This window comes from Rhinatrema bivittatum, chromosome 8, assembly GCF_901001135.1.
Source record: "Rhinatrema bivittatum chromosome 8, aRhiBiv1.1, whole genome shotgun sequence".
NCBI classification, from domain to species: Eukaryota; Metazoa; Chordata; class Amphibia; order Gymnophiona; family Rhinatrematidae; genus Rhinatrema; species Rhinatrema bivittatum.
In genome coordinates, this window is record NC_042622.1 from 33,774,099 (window position 1) to 33,791,790 (window position 17,692).

Below are 17,692 nucleotides of genomic sequence, written 5' to 3' on the forward strand. Positions count from 1 at the left end.
AGAGACCTCAGGTAATTTGAAAGCAGCAAACAGCTAGAATTAGCAGCACAAGGACACTGCACATCTTTCACAAGGATCTGAGTGCCAGATGAACCAGCTTGAGCACCGCTTTGTGCACTCACTCCACGGGCTACTCTATATAGCTTTATATGTCAACAGTACAGTGACGATGCACACCACCAGCTATACCCTTTGGAGGCTAAATTTTTATCTGAAATAAAATGTTACCTTCTGTTTACAATGAGGCCTCTCTATAGGACCGAATACAGAAAGTGGAAGAGTGAATGCAAACCCTCCCTCCCACCCCCACCAAAAAAAAACCCAACACGCCCTCTTTTCCTTGCAAATAATTTATCCTCTTTTGGGTGGCCACTTAAAGGAGTTGGACAGATTCCACACTGTGCTTAATTCACTGGTGCCGTGGTGCTTTTCAAGATAAACACAAACATGAAAATGTACGCATCCCATTGTACCAATGGCATTTCATGCATATTCACAGTGGGTGTTCCTGTTAGAAGGGACAAGAGGACAAGAGTCAAGAGCCCAGGATTAAAACATTTCCTTACTCTTTTTTTTGTTTCTATTATGCTTGCATTTTATTTGGCTTTTTTTTTCCTTTATTATATCTTTCTTTTCTGAATTTTAGGCACAGTCAACCTGGCTTCCACTTTTTCAAACCCTATTAGCACCATTTATTAAATTTCACTTTGACCTGGATAACTACTACATAAGAAGAGTCATGCTGGGTCTGACCAGGTTGTCATATCCCATAAAGCAGATCTATTTCCTGTTACTTAATTCCAGGGATAGCAATAGCTTTCCTTAGTCTACCTGGCTCATAATGTGCTATGGACAAGTTTCTAGAAGAAAAGGCCAAATCTTTTTCGCACCCAGCTCTGCTAGTCACCTTCATCACATCCTCTAGCAATAGATTCCACAGCGTGAGTGTGCCGAGTGAAAAAGTACTTTCTATAATTTGTTTTAAACCTGCTGCTTGTTAGTTTCATGGAGCGTCCCCTTCTTTTGGTTTCTTTGAGACAGTAAATGACCATCATTTACTCATTCCACCCCACTCATGACTTTATAAGCTATCATCCTGTCTCCTTTCAGCCATCTCTTTTCCAAGCTGAAGAGCACGAGCCTGCAAGCCTATCGGAGGGGAGCCATTCCATTCCCTTTATCATGTCTGCTGCCCTCACCTGCACTTTTTCCTAGCTCCACTGTGTCTTTTTTTGAGATGGGGTGACCAGAATTGCACACAATTCTCCGGGTGTGGTCGCAGTATGGGCTCGACAGAAGGGCAATATGATATTTTTCCATTTTATTCTCCATTCTTCTTTGGATTATTCCTAACATTTTATTTGCTTTTCTGGAGCACCACGGCATATTTAGCAGAGAATTTTAATGTACCTTTTCCTGGATGGTGGACTCAATACAGAACTAGCACTGCTTACCTGCAGTTGGGATTATTTTTCCTATTACTTAATCACTGCTCTAACGCTACTTAACATACTCAACACTGTACAAACACATAGGAGTCGGTCCCTGCTCAGTACATCTTACAATCTATAAACATACAGGGCTAAAGAGACTTTGGGAATTTCAGTTAAGAAAATGGGTAAAATCAGTAAAGCTGAAAGCAGGAAAATTAGGGGTTAGGATTTAAGAGCAGCCTCAAAAAGGCCTGGACTTGAATAAGGCAAAAGGAGGAGCATGACGCACCAAGTCAGAAAAAACTATTCCAAGCATACATGGAGCTGGAGGGAAAGCACAGAATTGGGAGGAGAGGAGGACACAGGAGAGTTCACAAGGGAGGGAAGAGAGGAGAGGTAGTGAGGAGCTGCAGAGTGAAAGCTCTTGTAGGCGAGTAAGAGGAGGTTGACCTGTATGCGGAAATGGATAGGGAGCCAATACAGTGACCTGAGGAAAGATTATATGGATGTAGCGACTTTGGCAAAAGATATAAGAGTTTGGACAGATGATAGCGGAGAGAGATGGTTCACTGGGAGACTTGTGAGGAGCAGACTGCCTTTGTCTAAGTGAGAGGTGATGAGAAAAGAAAAGTATTCACATAGCGAGTTTAGAAGGGGATTTTAGTGATGTTATTGAGGGAAAAAAACAAAACAATATAATTTAGCTGTGTTTTGGATGTGTGTAGAAAAAGTTGTTGAAAAGAACCTCAAAATGATGGGGCTGAGGAAACTGGGAGAATGACAGCATTAGCCACAAAAATAAAGGGGGGAAGTGGGTTTAGGGGGGGAACAACAAGGAAGTCTGTGATAGCAATGCAGAGTTTAAGGTGGCAACCAGACTCAAATTTAGAACTGGATTTAGATATGAAATTTCTGGTGTTCAGAGGTAAATCTGGGCATCATCAGCATAGAAATGGTACTGAAAGCCAGAGCATATGTCAAAGAGTAGGTAGTGATCAACACTCACTGTAAGAAAGCAGGTAAAAAAATAAAATAAAGGGTACTTTGTCTAACAATTAGAAGTGGTTACACTTAAGCAGGAGCTCTAAGAAAATGCATAGAGACCTCCCTATCCTCTATTCCCCTCTTGCATGAAGCAGCTTTGCTTGTTTAAAGCACAAGTACACTTGACATGTGTATCAATATACTTTTATTAGCAAAATGGTGCGCATTACTAACTCCGTATTGTTTAACTGCCGTAGTCTTTTTTATTTTATCAATTTGTACGGTCTAATTATATAGAAGCAATAATGTAACAGCTTTTGACCAGAATGGGATGATGCCCGTCACAAAGAAGGAAAAAACCCCCCAAAAAAAGAGAACAGAGGAAATTCAGGCAGTGCCATATTATAGCACGGGCCCTTCCATGCAGTGAAAACCCACCAGAAATACAGAGCTCATAGCTAGGTCCTGGGGCAGAATGGCCACTACGGGGAGATCAAGATGTTTTGGGGAAGGGGGCACAGGGGAAGAAATCTGTTGTTTTCAAGCTACTCTGACATGCTTTCATGCCAAAATATGATTATCAACTGATAATGTGCAAAGCCACCAATGCTTAAGTAGGATAACTTTTGTAAAAAAAATAAATAAATATACATACAACTCAGGATGCTTAAATGTCCCGTCCCCCCCATCAGAGATGCTCACCTGACAACAACCAGAGAAAGAGCTTTTTCCATTGCCTACCCTAAAATTTGGAACTCCCTCCCAAAAGATCTGAGAACCCAACCTAACCTCAAAACTTTCAAAAAAGACCTAAAAACATGGCTGTTTCACAGAGTCTACATTAACACTCAAACCTCTCATCATCCTAACACCCAAAGGAACTTCCAACCAAATCCACAAAATAACTTGTCTCCAAACCAGCTCCAAACAAACCCTCCTCACTCAAAAATGATTCTCTTCTGGACTATAAATGGTTAATCTTTTAATATGCATCCTGTTATACTTTTTTGCACAATTGTTACGAGTATTATAATTTGAATCTTGTAAACCGTTATGATGGCTTCACCGAATGACGGTATATAAAACAACAAATAAATAAATACACACACACATATACTAATACAATAAAAAAACTTTCAATCTAGCGCAAGGCTGGGCAATTCTGGTCCTCGAAGGCCGTAAACCCATCAGGTTTTCAGGATATCCCTAACGAATATGCATGAAATAGACTTGCACACAACTGAGGCAGGATGCATCAAAATCTATCATGCACATATTAGGGATATCTTGAAAAGTCAATCTGTTTGCGGCACCCAAGGACTGGAGTTGCCACCCTTGACCTAGAGACGACTGCTTTTATCTCGGACCGATACAAGAACTAGGCAATAAACCTCTTTCACCTCACACTTCCTTATGCTGAAAGTCAGGTTGAGGCCACTGTAACAATTAGGGATGAGTCAGGCGGGGTTTTAAGGATAGTAACAGGGAATGCCCGTAGGAAGGACTTTCAGGTTTTTAGTATTGGATAATGTAAAGTAGGAAGGAGTGCTAGGAAAGGAGGGGGTGGGGAGCGAGGAGTTTTGGTAGTGGTTTAAGTTATTTATTGGGGGGGAATTCAAGGGTTAGGATTGGGAAGGTGGGAGGGGCTTTGCTGAGGAGAGTAAAAAGGCTGTTTTTATTGCTGCTTCCCATCTTTTCTTTTTCTCCTGGGCAGTTGTGGCACAGTTCACTGTTAATAAAATTAAATGGGAGTGAAAGGGGTTATTTTCTTTTACCTTGCGGCAGTGTTGTTGAAGTAGTTGGCATCTGCTGGGGTGGGACAGCTGCGAAGAGAGGGCGCCAAGGGGAATCTTGATAAGAATGTGAGCCCTAAGAAAAAAAAGGAGCCGCAACAGTCAATGCTGAGGACAGTAAGGCAATTGGAAAGGCGTGAAGTGTAAATCTGAGGCCAACGCAGGAGGAAGCAGGAGTCCAGATATCATGTTTGATAGAAGGGGTGGGAATTTCGTAAGGAGCTAGGAACTCGGGGGCAGTAATGAAAGGTATTGGCAAAAACGTTGCTACAGCATCTGCAGCAGTCGCTCTGAAATGGGCTAGTGTAAAAAAACGTGGGTGCTGTTATACAAAAGTAAACCAGGACGGGTAGGGCAGGTGGCTAATAGAGGAAAAGAGGGGACTGTTTTATTGAAGAGCGCTGAAGCAATGGTTAAAACCAAGGTTCCTGAGGGGTAAGAGATCTGTTATGAGGAGTACGAGTTTTCAAGACCTCAAATTAGTAGCATTGGAGTGATGAAGGAGGGATATGTGCACAGCAGGGCATTAGGTATATGGGAAGATTTAGTAGGGCATAATCTAATAGAGGTAGAGGGTTACAAGTCAGAGGACAATGATGTAAGGAAAATAATGGTGTAATAAATAGTAGCACTGGGGTTAGTAGAACAGGGAAGAGGACATTAGGATCAGAGTCTAGGGGTCGTAGTAGAGTTAGGGCGCAAGGTAAGGGTGTGAACACATATGACAACACAGCATTTGGGGAGGTGGACTATAGTGGTGAGTTGGTTTGTGAAATGAGGGTTGTATAAAATGAAACTCCAGGGAGGATGGCGCAGAATCAACGTCGTGAAGAAATAATTTCTGGAGAAGATGGTGGATGCCTGGAATGCCCTTCTGGAGGAGGTGGTGAAGACCAAAACAGTAAAAGATTTCAAGGAGCATGGGATAAACACTGTGGATCCCTTAAGGCTATAGGATGAGAATGAAGAAAAGAGTACATGGGGTAACTTGCTGGTGTGGTGGTTACTACCCTTAACCAATAAGCCTTTATGCTGTTGATGCAACAGAGGGAAAAGAGGAATTAGATTCAGACAGCAACCAAGGACACTGAATTGTACAGTCTGGGAAAACAAATAAGCACAGGGTAACTTGCTGATGCAGCGGTTACTACCTTTAACCAATAAGCCTGATATTTTTTATGCAATTTCAACATTGCTCTCTGCTTCAATAGCTAGAGGTAAGGGGGAATCAGACTCAAACAGCAACCAACAAGGACCCTGACTTTGACAGTCTGGGAAACTGATAATTATAAAAGATGACTTGTATGGTGCAGTAGTTACTACCATAAGCTTGCTGGGCAGACTAGATGGACCGTTTGGCCCTTTTCTGCATTTCTATGTTTCTAAGCACAGAACGGTTTGGGAGACTTGTGGATGGGTAGTGTTTGAGGTGAACATGGGTTAGAGGGTGGTCTGAATATTTTACCTGATGGTCAGAGATTGAAGGATTCATTTGGAACCAAGTGTGTCTGTGGGCCTAGTGATGGATCGGGAAATGCAAATTGGAAGTCACGCCAGAAATGAGGAAGCGAATAATCGTGTAAGAAATTCTTTGACAGCTGGTCGGATCATTGCTTCGATTATGAATGAGAGAATTTCGAAGCCTCTTGCAATGGGGATGCAGCTGTTCCAGGAGGTTCGGGTATGCTTCATGAGGGTATTCAGACTGAAAATGTAAATTAGTTGATTCAGATGGGTGGGGCTAAGAAGAAAGGAAAGAAAAGGAAGCACTGAAGAAGGAATAGCTCGGCCTCATCTAGTTCTGATTTCAGTTCTTCTTCTAGTGAAGACAGGCCAGTAATATCTAGCTAGTATAGTAAAGATAGAATGATTTCTGATAGGGAGGCCTCTACATTACTTAATTTAACTGAGTTATGGGAATCAGTGCCTATATCTTTGAGAAAGACGATGAGGAAGTATAAGTATAATCAATATATTTAAATCATTAGGTCATAAAAAGAGGAGAGAGGTAAGGAAGGAAAGGATGTTGATGTTAGGAAGGAAGTAATACCTCGTAACATCAACTGGACTAGATCATTTTGGCGTCTTGCCAATGGATATGGTAGACATTAAGCCCGGGCAATATGGTCCAATGTTAACTTATGCTGATGCAATTCTGGAAGCTTATCAAAAATTTGAAGGTTGGGCTTGGTTAAATTATGAGGAGAAATTTAGAGAAGTTGGAGGAGAATAGATATATGTCTTGAGGAACTCAGGACATTAATCTTTGGTTGTTGCATAGGACTCATAGGAGTCAAATGCAGACAGGTTAGATAGCTTTCAAGGGTCAGGGAGGTCTTACTCCTGTGTATAATAGGTCCTTTCAAAATGGGACAGCTGTGTTGATTGTGAAGAGGCAGCAAAATGGAGGATCGGAAATGTAACAGATTCGTGTGTCCCTTCTCGGATAGTACCGTATTTTTCGCACTATAAGACGCACCTGACCATAGGACGCACCTAGGATTTAGAGGAGGAAAATTAAGAAAAAAAAAATTCTGTCCCCATGATGGGCTCTGTACGGAGCTCCCCCCTGGTGGCCGTCCGTGGGATTTTTTTTTTTTGTTTTGTTTTTTTTTATAGTAAGGCAGAGAACATCCACACAGGTACTCACACTCACTGGTTTTCTGTCCCTCACATACATACATAGGCTCTTTCACATTCACTAGCTCTCTTCACATATACACAGACAATCACACACTCAGACTCTCCCTCATACACATCTCTCTCACACCAGTTATTTTAAACTTTCATGACTGCTCCAGAGTTCAATAATAAATAGTCAGGGCTATATTACATTGATTAGGAGAGCAATTGCTCCTAATATTTCAACAGGTAGTCACTTAATCAGCACAGGCAGTAAATTCTATTTGCTGGTCTGTGTCATGTGTCCTCCATCCTAGGCAGTATACCACCCCCATGACCCTCCAATACATCTAAACCACGAGTGAAGTTCTTACTTTGGACTGCAAGTGAGAGCCTCCGACGGCAGAGCCCGAGCTCCCCGCCGGTTCCGGGTGCATCTCACTGCAAGATCGGCGTGGCGCAGGTCAGTCATCACCTGTTTGAACCGCGTGGGCTACGGAGGCCCCTCCAGTTCAAACAGATCCCTGCCGGTCTGCTGTTCCCGCGGTGCATCTTGCTGCGAGGGTCGCCGCGTGGCGCAGGTCAGTCATCACCTGTTTGAACCGCGAGGGCTACGGAGGCCCCTCCAGTTCAAACAGATCCCTGCCGGTCTACTGTTCCCGCGGTGCATCTTGCTGCGAGGGTCGCCGCGGCGCAGGTCAGTCATCACCTGTTTGAACCGCGTGGGCTACGGAGGCCCCTCCAGTTCAAACAGATCCCTGCCGGTCTACTGTTCCCGCGGTGCATCTTGCTGCGAGGGTCGCCGCGGCGCAGGTCAAATGCCAGCCGTCTGAACTGGAAGGGCCTCCATAGCCCATGCAGGTCAAACAGGTGATGTCTGACCTGCGCCGCGGCGACCCTCGCAGCAAGATGCACCGCGGGAACAGCAGACCGGCAGGGAGCTCAAGTTCCGCCGGCAGAATACACACGCCTACACCACCATGCTGATTGGGCGGAGTTGGGAGGAGGCGGGGGACGGCGCGCGAGAGGGAGAGCTGCTACATTCGCTCCATAAGACGCACCCACATTTTCTCCCCATTTTTTGGGGAAAAAAGTGCGTCTTATGGAGCGAAAAATACGGTATATTCTGTCACATCTGTGCAAATTGCGCAGCTAATTACCCAGCCTTTAAATGTGCAAAGCCGGGACAGACATAGTTAGCAATCAGCTAAATAAAGATTTTTTTTCCAACATGTGCCCATAGTAATGAAAGTGGAAGCCATGAAACCTTGGTTGGAGAAGTACTTAAAAAAAAAAAAAAAAAGGAAGATGCCAAGTTGTTAGCGCAAGGATTTGAATTTAGTTTTGTTATTCCTTTTTGTGGGCATACTGTGAATAATGCAGTAGCTAATCCAGTATCTGCAAACAGATTAAAAGATGTGGTTTTAAGAAAACTAGATGCAGAGAGGACTTTAGGGAGGATTGCAGATTTTGAAAATAAACCGTTCCCTGAGATGTTTATTTCACCATTGGCTGTAATACCTAAGAAAGAGTCCGGGAAGTTTCAACTAATTTACAATTTCTCATATCCTACTGGGGCTTTGGTTAATGATTTTCTTCCTAGAGAACTTTGTACAGTTTAGTATGCTTCTTTTGATAGTGCTATTGCATTAGTGCAGCAGTATGACAAGGAAGCATGGATGGCAAAAGTAGATAACGAATCAGCCTTTAGGTTGTTACCAATCCACCCTTGTTTTCCATTGTTAGATTTTTTTCAGGTGTTTTATTATTTTGATAAGTGTTTACCTATGGGTTGCTCCATTTCATGTTATTTTGAGGCATTTAGTTCATTTGCACATTGGGTAACTTTGCAGGTATCAGGATTTGAGAACATTTACCTGAGGATAAGATTTTAAAATTGTGTAGGATGGTTGAGGAGACCTATGGTACGAAAACGATGACTTTGAGGAGTATATAATATCTAGGCTGTTTAAATTTTGCTTCTAGGGTTATTCCTATGGTTAGGACATTCTTAAGGAGATTGGCAGCATCTATGGCAGGTCCAAGTGTAAAATGGGTTCCACTAAGCCATTTGCTGTGTTTGCAGGCAGTAATGTTGAGATTACTTACCTGATAATCTCCTTTTCCTTAGTGTAGACAGTTGGACTCAGGACCAGTGGGTTATGCACCTCTACCAGCAGATGGAGACAGAGCAAACTGATGTCAGAGTATACATACTCCTGCAGTGACATCAGCCTGACAGTACTCTCTTCAAAAGCCAACTGTGGACAGACTAGCAAAAACTTGAATAAAAGATAACTATTCCTATACTCAAACAACAGGAAACAATGAACGCAGGCAAAGAATGTATGAACACTGATCTAGGGATTGGAAGAACACTTACCAGTAACCCCTGGAACACGTAACCACATAGGAGGACCATCTGTCTAGATCTGTCTCAACCTTTTTTCAGCCGGGACATACCTGCCAGATGGGTCTTACATGCATGACACTGAACATGTGCCATTATCCGTACAACTCAGCATACATAAAAGATATTCTGGTTCTGATGACATCTCAGTAAAAGCAAAACAAACTCCCTTTACTACCAGGCACAATAGCCTTCCTTATGAAAAGACAGTAATTTACCACTAATGCATATCCTATTGAGAAAACACAACAAATAAGATTAATACAAATGCCTACATGCTAGTAAAAAACCTCACCTCGGTCACACACCCAGAACTGACCAAGTGCAGAAAAACCACAAATTATAAAAATGGAGACAGAAACTGGAATGGAAAACCAAAAAAGCCACTCTGCATGCAGTGCAAGCCTGGAGAAATGGAAAGAGAAATATAGCACCTAACATAGTCCCAGGATCTGCAAAAATGCACACAAACTAAGCCGCACAAAGTTAAACCTGGATTATGGAACACACTCAAACAGTAACAACCCTAAGAAATACAAATATTAAAACAGGCCCTAAACTCTAATACACCTCCTACTAGGAAAACAGAACAAGCCAAGCTGTTATAAAACCCCACACAGAAATAATTGTAAAGATATACTAAAAACGTTACAAAACAGCTGATGAACATAACATCCAGCAATTAAAAACTCATAGAAATTATTAAAAATTGTCCAAATATCAAACTATTTCAAAACAGCAGACACATCAAATAATACCCAATAATTAAAATGGCAGTCAATCAAGAAAAATAAACTTAAAAAGCCACCTTTACTTATCCTCTCCAGCAACTCTCCTACTCCTTTCCCTTGCAGACCAATAGCACTCACCAGAAGCAACAGTGGCTGCTGAAGCTCTGTCCTCATGATCCTCTTCTTAGGGCCCACAACCAGTCACTCACACACAGTCTCTGTCTCATACACACCAGTCACCTCCCTGACCAGTCTCTCACAAAAACACATCACCTCTGACCAGACTCCCTCTCAATCACACACATGCTCTCTCACTTACATAAAAGCTTTCAATCACATACAAATGCTCTTGCTCCCATTCTACCACACACAAAGCTGCCACTCACACACATATACAAGCAAGTTTCCTCTCTCACATGGAGCTTCTTCTCATTGTTTGGCCCAATAAGCCTGGCCTCCGCTGTTCAGCCTCCACCTCCTGCATGCTGCGGCCTCTGGTAGCAGCATCACTCTGCTTTTCAGGCCCCGCAGGGTCTCTCCACTCTTCAGCCGCCTGCGACCTGGCCTCCAGCGGCGGCACACTGGGTCTCTCTGCTCTTCAGCCGCCTCCGGCGGCAGCACACAGCATATCTCTCCACTTTTCAGGCCCCACCAGTCTGGCCTCCGGTGGAGTCATGTAGCATTACTCTGCTATTATCTGCATCAGCCCACCAGGGGCTGATCGATCCCCTGATAGGCCATTCCGCCCCTGAGGAGAAGGGAAGCACACCTGGGGCAAGGGGACACCGGGTGCCGCAACACATCTGCCGGTGCTTGGTGACACACTGGTTGAGAATCACTGGTCTAGATTAAGGAAAATGAAATTATCAGGTAAGTAGTAATTTCTCATTTCCTAGCATCTAGACAGATGAATTCAGGACCAATGGGATGTATCCAAGCTATTCCCGAATAGGGAGGAAGGCTGCCCACGGACTAGTCAAATCCACACATGCAAAGGCTGCAGCCTCCTGGGTCTGCACATCTAGACGATAATACCTGGAAAAGGTGTATAAGGACCACCATGTCAACAGCTCGGCAAATGTTGACGGGAGACACTCTAACCTACGTCCATGACATTGCTGAGCCTAGTGGAATGAGCCCTAACTGAGTAGGCAATGGCTTTTCAGGAGCCACATAATCCAACAAGGTATTTTAGTTCCTGAAGCCAGCTCTCCCTGTTTACCTCTCCACCATGAAGGTAACCAGTGATCTATCTTTCAGAAAGGTTTAGATATCTCCAGATACCTCACATGTCTCTTGAAATCCAAGGGTCACAACAGGCAATATTCCTCTGCCTCTCTTTCCTTACCCAAAGACGGCAAGGAAATGGACTGATTCAAGTGAAAATCTGAGACCAATTTAGGCAAGAAGGAACATTATGTAGCTGTATTGCTCCTAGAGTCACCTGAAGGAATGGCTCCCAGCAAGATAAGGCCTGCAGCTCGGAAATTCAATGTATAGAACATATTGCCACCAGAAAAACCATTTTCAAGGTCAGTAACCGCAATGAAAGGTTACACAACGGTCAACAGGTAGGGCCCACCAAGAAATCCAACATCTAGCCCCTGAAATAGGCAAGAGCTGCTATCTGTACCTTCAAGGAATTAAGGGCCAACCCTTTATTCAACCCATCCTGCAAAAACTCCAAAATGAGCAGGATCCTAACTGAATGAGGAAGCAGGCCTCGATCTTCACACCAAGCCTCAAACACTCGCCAAACCCACACATAGGCTAAGGAAGTGGAGAACTTTCGAGCTCATAGCAAGTTGTCAATCACCGCAGAAGAATATCCATGCTTCAACAAGCGAGCCCTCTTAAGGGCCATACCGTAAGACAAAACCCAGTAAGGACAGGTCCGGGCTGCAACAGATTCCTGTGCACCGGAAGACAGAGGGGGGAGGATATCAGGAGTTTTTGTAGATCTGCATACTATGGTCCCCTAGGCCAATCCGGTGCCACCAAAAGGACCATCCCCCTGTGGCCTTCGACCCTCTGAACTATTCTGCTCATCATGGGCCAAAGAAGAAAGGCATACAGCAGCTTGTCCTCCAGCCACACCTGTACGAAAGCATCCATACCCAAGGACTTCGGATCTCTCCAACGACTGAAGAATCAAGGAACCTTCACATTGCAAGAAGTCGCCAGCAGGTCTAGAAATGGAAGACCCCAGTGATCCACTATCAGCTGAAACGCCTCATCCAACAATACCTATTTCTCCTGGATCCAGACTCACCCTGATGAGAAAGTCAGCTCTTACACTGTCTTTTCCTGCAATGTGTGAGGCAGAGATCTCCTGAAGATGCACTTCCACCCACTCCATAAGTTGGTCTATTTCCTGCGACATTGCTGGCTCTCGGTTCCTCCCTGCTAACTCATGTAAGCCACCGTCGTTTCATTGTCCCGACACTACTTGGACCACTCAAACCTGCAGCCTGCCACTGAAATGCAAGCACACCAACCGGACTGCCCGGGCTTCCAGCCGATTGATGTTCCAGAGAGACTTCGGTATTCTGGCGCCCTTGTGCCGTTAGTTCCTGACAGTGAGCTCCCCAACCCTGGAGGCTCACATCTGTCATGAGTACCAACTAGTCCAGCAATGTCAAGGAAACTTCCTGTCTCAGATGATCCACTAGTAACCACCACTGGAGGTGACAGCAGACTTCCATCAGCAGGTGGAGGCAAATCAAATAGTCCTGAGACTGCGGGTTCCAATGAGACAGCACGGAGCGCTGAAGAGGATGCATATGCACCTCCCCCCACGGCACCATGGCTGCCAGAGTACCTGTAGATAGAACCACACTGTCGGGTGTATAATGTTCACCAAGAGACACACCTCATCAATTTCTGAATATGAGCTTCTGGCAGGAAAACTTTGCCCTGCCTCATGTTGAACCAAACACCCAGATAGTCAGACTAAGATGGCTGAAGACTACTCTTGGCTAGGTTCACAACCCAACTGAGCCCCTGCACAGGGAGATCACCTTGTGAGTCTCCAGGCGGCTCTCTTCCAGAGACTTGGCACGAATCAGCCAGTTGTCCAAATACAGGTGTACTAGGATACCATCCTCTCTCAACTTTGCTGCTACTACCACCATAATCTTGGAAAACGTTCTGGGAGCGGTGGACAGTCCAAAAGGCAATGCCCGAAACTGATAATGGCATCCAACACCGTAAAACACAGAAAACATTGGTGCACCAATCGGATGGGAATATGGAGGTATACCTCGGACAGATCGAGAAAGGTCAGAAATTCCCCTGACTGCACGGCCATTATCACTGAGTGCAATGTTTCCATGTGAAAATCAGTCACCCGCAAATGACGGTTGACTCCTTTGAGATCCAGGATGGGTCGAAAGGAACCTTCCTTCTTGAGCATAACGAAATAAATGGAATATCGACCCATATTTTCCTGAGTCCACCCTCAGACTGAGAAGCCTTGACAGTGAATACTCCACTGCCCTCTTTTTCTGCAGGGAGACACCATGAACATCTATCAAGGAACACTGCGAAACTCCAGCGCATATCCTTCTCATATCACCTCCAGGACCATTGATCCGATCTCGACTCACTTCTGATAAAATAGGCACACACACACACCCCCCCCCCCCATCACCTGTTCCCAAGGGTGGGTCAGGAAACCTTCATTGGAAGGCTCAGGAGGTTCCAGTTCACGAGCCCATGCCCCGTTTGGCCTGTCTGGGACAAAATGACTGAGACCTGCCAAAAGGCCGAGTCCTCTGAAAGACCACCCCTCTGTAGGGACGAAACCACTTCGAACCCCTGAAATGACTCCTCTTACCAAAGGGGCACGGCAACTGCTTCTTATCCTCTGGCAACCAAGGAACGGGGGATTCACCTCACTTACTAGCCAGTTTCTCCAACTTGTTCCAAAACAAGAGCAAACCTTTAAAAGGCAAATTTCGTAAGATTAGCTTTGGAGGTCGCATTGCCGACCAATTTCACAGCCATAACTGATGCCCGGCCGCTATTACCGAAGTCACTTCTCTGGTCGAGGTACGGACCAAATCGCAGCCCATATCTGCTAAAAAAGCGGCGACAGGTTCCATAAATTCCGTGGGATTCACTCCAGAATCATCAACCGCCTGGGAGAGAAGCAAACAAGAGAAGCCACCAGGGAACAACAGGAAACTTATCTGCAATGTCATTGCCACTGCTTCAAATGCTTAAGGTTGTCCCTCAATCCTCCTATCATGCACATCCTTCAAAGCCACTCCTCCCTCCACAGGGATAGTCGTCCGTTTAGAGATGGCACAGACAAGCACATCCACTTTCGGAAACCGCAGATGCTCTCTCACCAATGGATCCAGGGGGTACAGGCCTTCCAAGGTCCGATCCTCTTTGAAATTTGCCTCCAGGGTGTCCCACTCAAGATCAATTAAATTCTTAAATAGCCTACATATCAAGGAAAAACAAGAGGCTTTACACAAAGAAACCAAAATGGGATTTTTCTTTGTCTCAGGCATGGAATGTGTCCCAAGTACTCCCAGCATCTTTAACGTATGGGAAATCAGGGACAGCAATATGAAAGAACCACGACATAGTCCTATACAGTTCCAGTCCCAGAGGAATTTCACCATCTTCCAGAGAGTCAGGATTGGCCTCATCATCAGTGCCATCCAGATTCCTGTCAGGAATACTTGCAGCTGAGGTGTACTTCGGCACTTAAACATAATACCGGAAGAGGGAGAGGTCTTTGCCTGAGGATTTGACCTGACAGGACTGGATGGGGCCGAGGACTGCGCCTGAAGAAAGGATTGAAATCCTTGAAAAATTTCTACCAAAGAAAATGCAGAATGATAAATGCCAAAACCAGAAGGCATTTGTGCAGCACCCACTGAGCTGCTTTCCCACGCTGAGCTCAACCTTCCTAGCCGAATACAGAGACTGTCTCCGGCTGCGGGGAGAGAGGGCATATATAGTCACCGCCTCACTCAGCTTCCTGCACCCACTGCCTTTCAGCTGCTTAATTCAGCTAAGTCCATACCGGCTGCAGAATCAGCTACTGCACCAAGGCACTCATCTGAGGGCCCACAGAAAACACCTCAGGAATTTTCAATTGAGGGAGGGACCATTAGGTATCACCACAGGAGAGCAGGGCATCTCCAATCTCCAATTAGTTTTCTCCTCTAAATTTTGAAGTAATCCTCAGTAGGGAAATGCACGTCCAAAATCTGCTCGAGACAGAGAAAACTGGTAGGCTGTCACTGCAGGAGTATATATACTGCGACGTCAGTTTGCTCCATCTCCATCTGCTGGTAGAGGTGCTTAACACACTGGTCCTGACTCCATCTGTCTAATATGCTAGGAAAACAATATCAGAGACCACATTAAAATTCCTTAATGTCAAACAATTCACTGTACAAATAACCTGAAATAAATGCAAAGCAGAGGAATGCATTTTTGATAGGGTCTCGTAAACAGCCTGTGCTAAAATTTGGTGGTGTACTACTTAGTTTTAAAATGTTTTAGTGCAAGTGATTTCATTTTTAGTGTATGCTAAAAGAAAAGACAAAAAAAACCAAAAAAACAACCCACTAACATGTTGCTCTGCATCTCCCTAATGAAAAAAGCCCATAAAACTTTAGATATCTGCTCCTACCCAACAGCCCCCAAAACAAACTGTTCACTAAAAACTAGGTATCTGCCTGCTGTACGTTTACAATAAGACTTTCAATACAAATCAACAAAAAGGACCTATCCACAAAGTTTTGCCAAAATTTCCCAAACTCCCACCTAAAAAATAAGCTCATACTTGACCATTTCAGAATGTATACACATACATATATAGATACAGATAGATATTTTGTTTTCCCAGAAAAATACTACTACTTCCTTTGGCAGAATGTAAAGTTGCAGGCCTCTACAGCTTTCTTTTTCCGGACATGTCTGTCACACTTCGCTTGAAGGGACGGGTCTAAAAACCACACTTCCCCTCCCCTTCTCAGAAATGCTTATGAGAGTCATAATGGGAAGGCTCAGCTAAATGTTCAAATACATATTAAAAAAAAAAAAAAAAAAAGAACCTGCATCATAGCTAAATTACCAGTAAGTTGGTTAAAAAATTTGTTGAATCTGGTGCACAGTACAGTAGGAAGACCAATTCAACTGTAGGCTTAGTGTATGCAATAACCTGCCAATCAACATACTGTGGATCTATACACACACACATATATATATATATATATATACATATGTGTGTGTATATATATATATATACATATACACACATACATACATATATATATATATATATATATATATATATATATATGTATACGTATATATATGTATGCGCGGTAGAGCTGCTCTCTACTGCGCATTTGCGGCACGTCGGTCAGGGCTCCCTTATCTAGTAGATATATATATAGATATATATACACACACACACACACACAGAGAAAGAGAGAGAGATACACAAAAGGTTATTCAGACAACCTGCAGAGGATAAATAATAGACAAATGCATAATAATCCTAAAAAGCATGCTTGTCTTTCAGCAACACCTGCAGCAGCCAGTTGCAGTTTATTTTAGATTGTTCAACCTCCAAAGCATGCAGAAATGGGGAAACCACTGTATTCACAGTGCTGCCAAGCTCTCCAATTGTAATGAGCCTACAACTGCACGTCAAATAAGCGTATATTTCAACAGGCTGACAACGCTGTGCCTCTGCAGCTACTAACAGACTGATTGACACATCAATTAAACAGGCTGCTCTACATCTGGTCATATGGGCAAGAGCAGTTCTAGGCAGCAGAGCCATTTTCTTTGTTATGCAGTAGAGTACTTTTGGCACATGATTTTAGCAGAATATGCCTTTAACTTTCTCCCCCTCTCCACCCCAAAGAAAAAGCTGCCTTCTGCACAGGTTCTTGCTACACAGAAGCAGCAGCAAAACTTATCAGGACAGCAGCACTGATTTTTCATCCCCCACCCCAAACCACTCGGGCCAAGTAGGATCAAGCAATCCCTAACTTATTAGTCGTTACCATACGTCTGATTTTCCTAATTTGAAAGCCTCAGTAGTACTGCTTTTTGGGCCAGACTAAGGAAAACATCTCTGGAGTATGACACATTTAGTCTCCTCCCCAGTAAAAGAACTATTTATTTATTTATTTAAAATATTTGTGATCCGCTTATAGTAAAGTGGAGAACATAAGCAACAAAGCAATAGAGGACAAACAAACAAACATTAAGATATATCGCATTAAAATACTAAATCAATTAAATGCTTTCTTAAATAAAACAGTTTTAAGCATGTTCCTTTAAAGTTTAACATCATGTAATGACCGCAAATCTTCTGGCAGCTCAATCCAGAATTTTGACCCGACACAGCCCAACTCCTATTCTCTTGCAAATGGGCTTCCCTTATTGCTGGAATTACCAGCAAATGCTGAGTGGAGGACTCCCAATGATCGAGAGGACAGACAAGGCAAAACTAGATTTGTAAAATAGCCCAACAGTTCATTTCTTAATGATTTTAAAACAAAAATATAAATTACTTTTACTCAGGTCACAGGTAGCCAAATGTGTTAATCTTCTCTTTTCATTCCCCGTCCCCGAGAGCTTCCTTTCATCTTATTTAATTTTGAACTAGTTATGGGCAGAAAAATGAACCCAAAACGGACATGAAGCACTTCTGCACTATGAATGTACCAATGC

At 43.8% G+C, this 17,692-nt stretch overlaps 1 protein-coding gene across 6 annotated transcripts in view; it reads right to left on the reverse strand.

Moving 5' to 3' along the window:
* Nucleotides 1-17,692, reverse strand: part of NCOA3 (nuclear receptor coactivator 3) — a 333,167-nt gene that overhangs the window by 195,734 nt on the left and 119,741 nt on the right. The window contains exon 1 of one of the 6 annotated variants that reach the window (XM_029613914.1): nucleotides 4,193-4,214. The exons of the other annotated variants lie outside the window; for them this stretch is intronic. The gene's annotated coding sequence lies outside the window, so the exon portion shown is untranslated. Of the gene's footprint in view, nucleotides 1-4,192; nucleotides 4,215-17,692 lie in introns of those variants that run through there. 6 annotated transcript variants of the gene reach the window in all.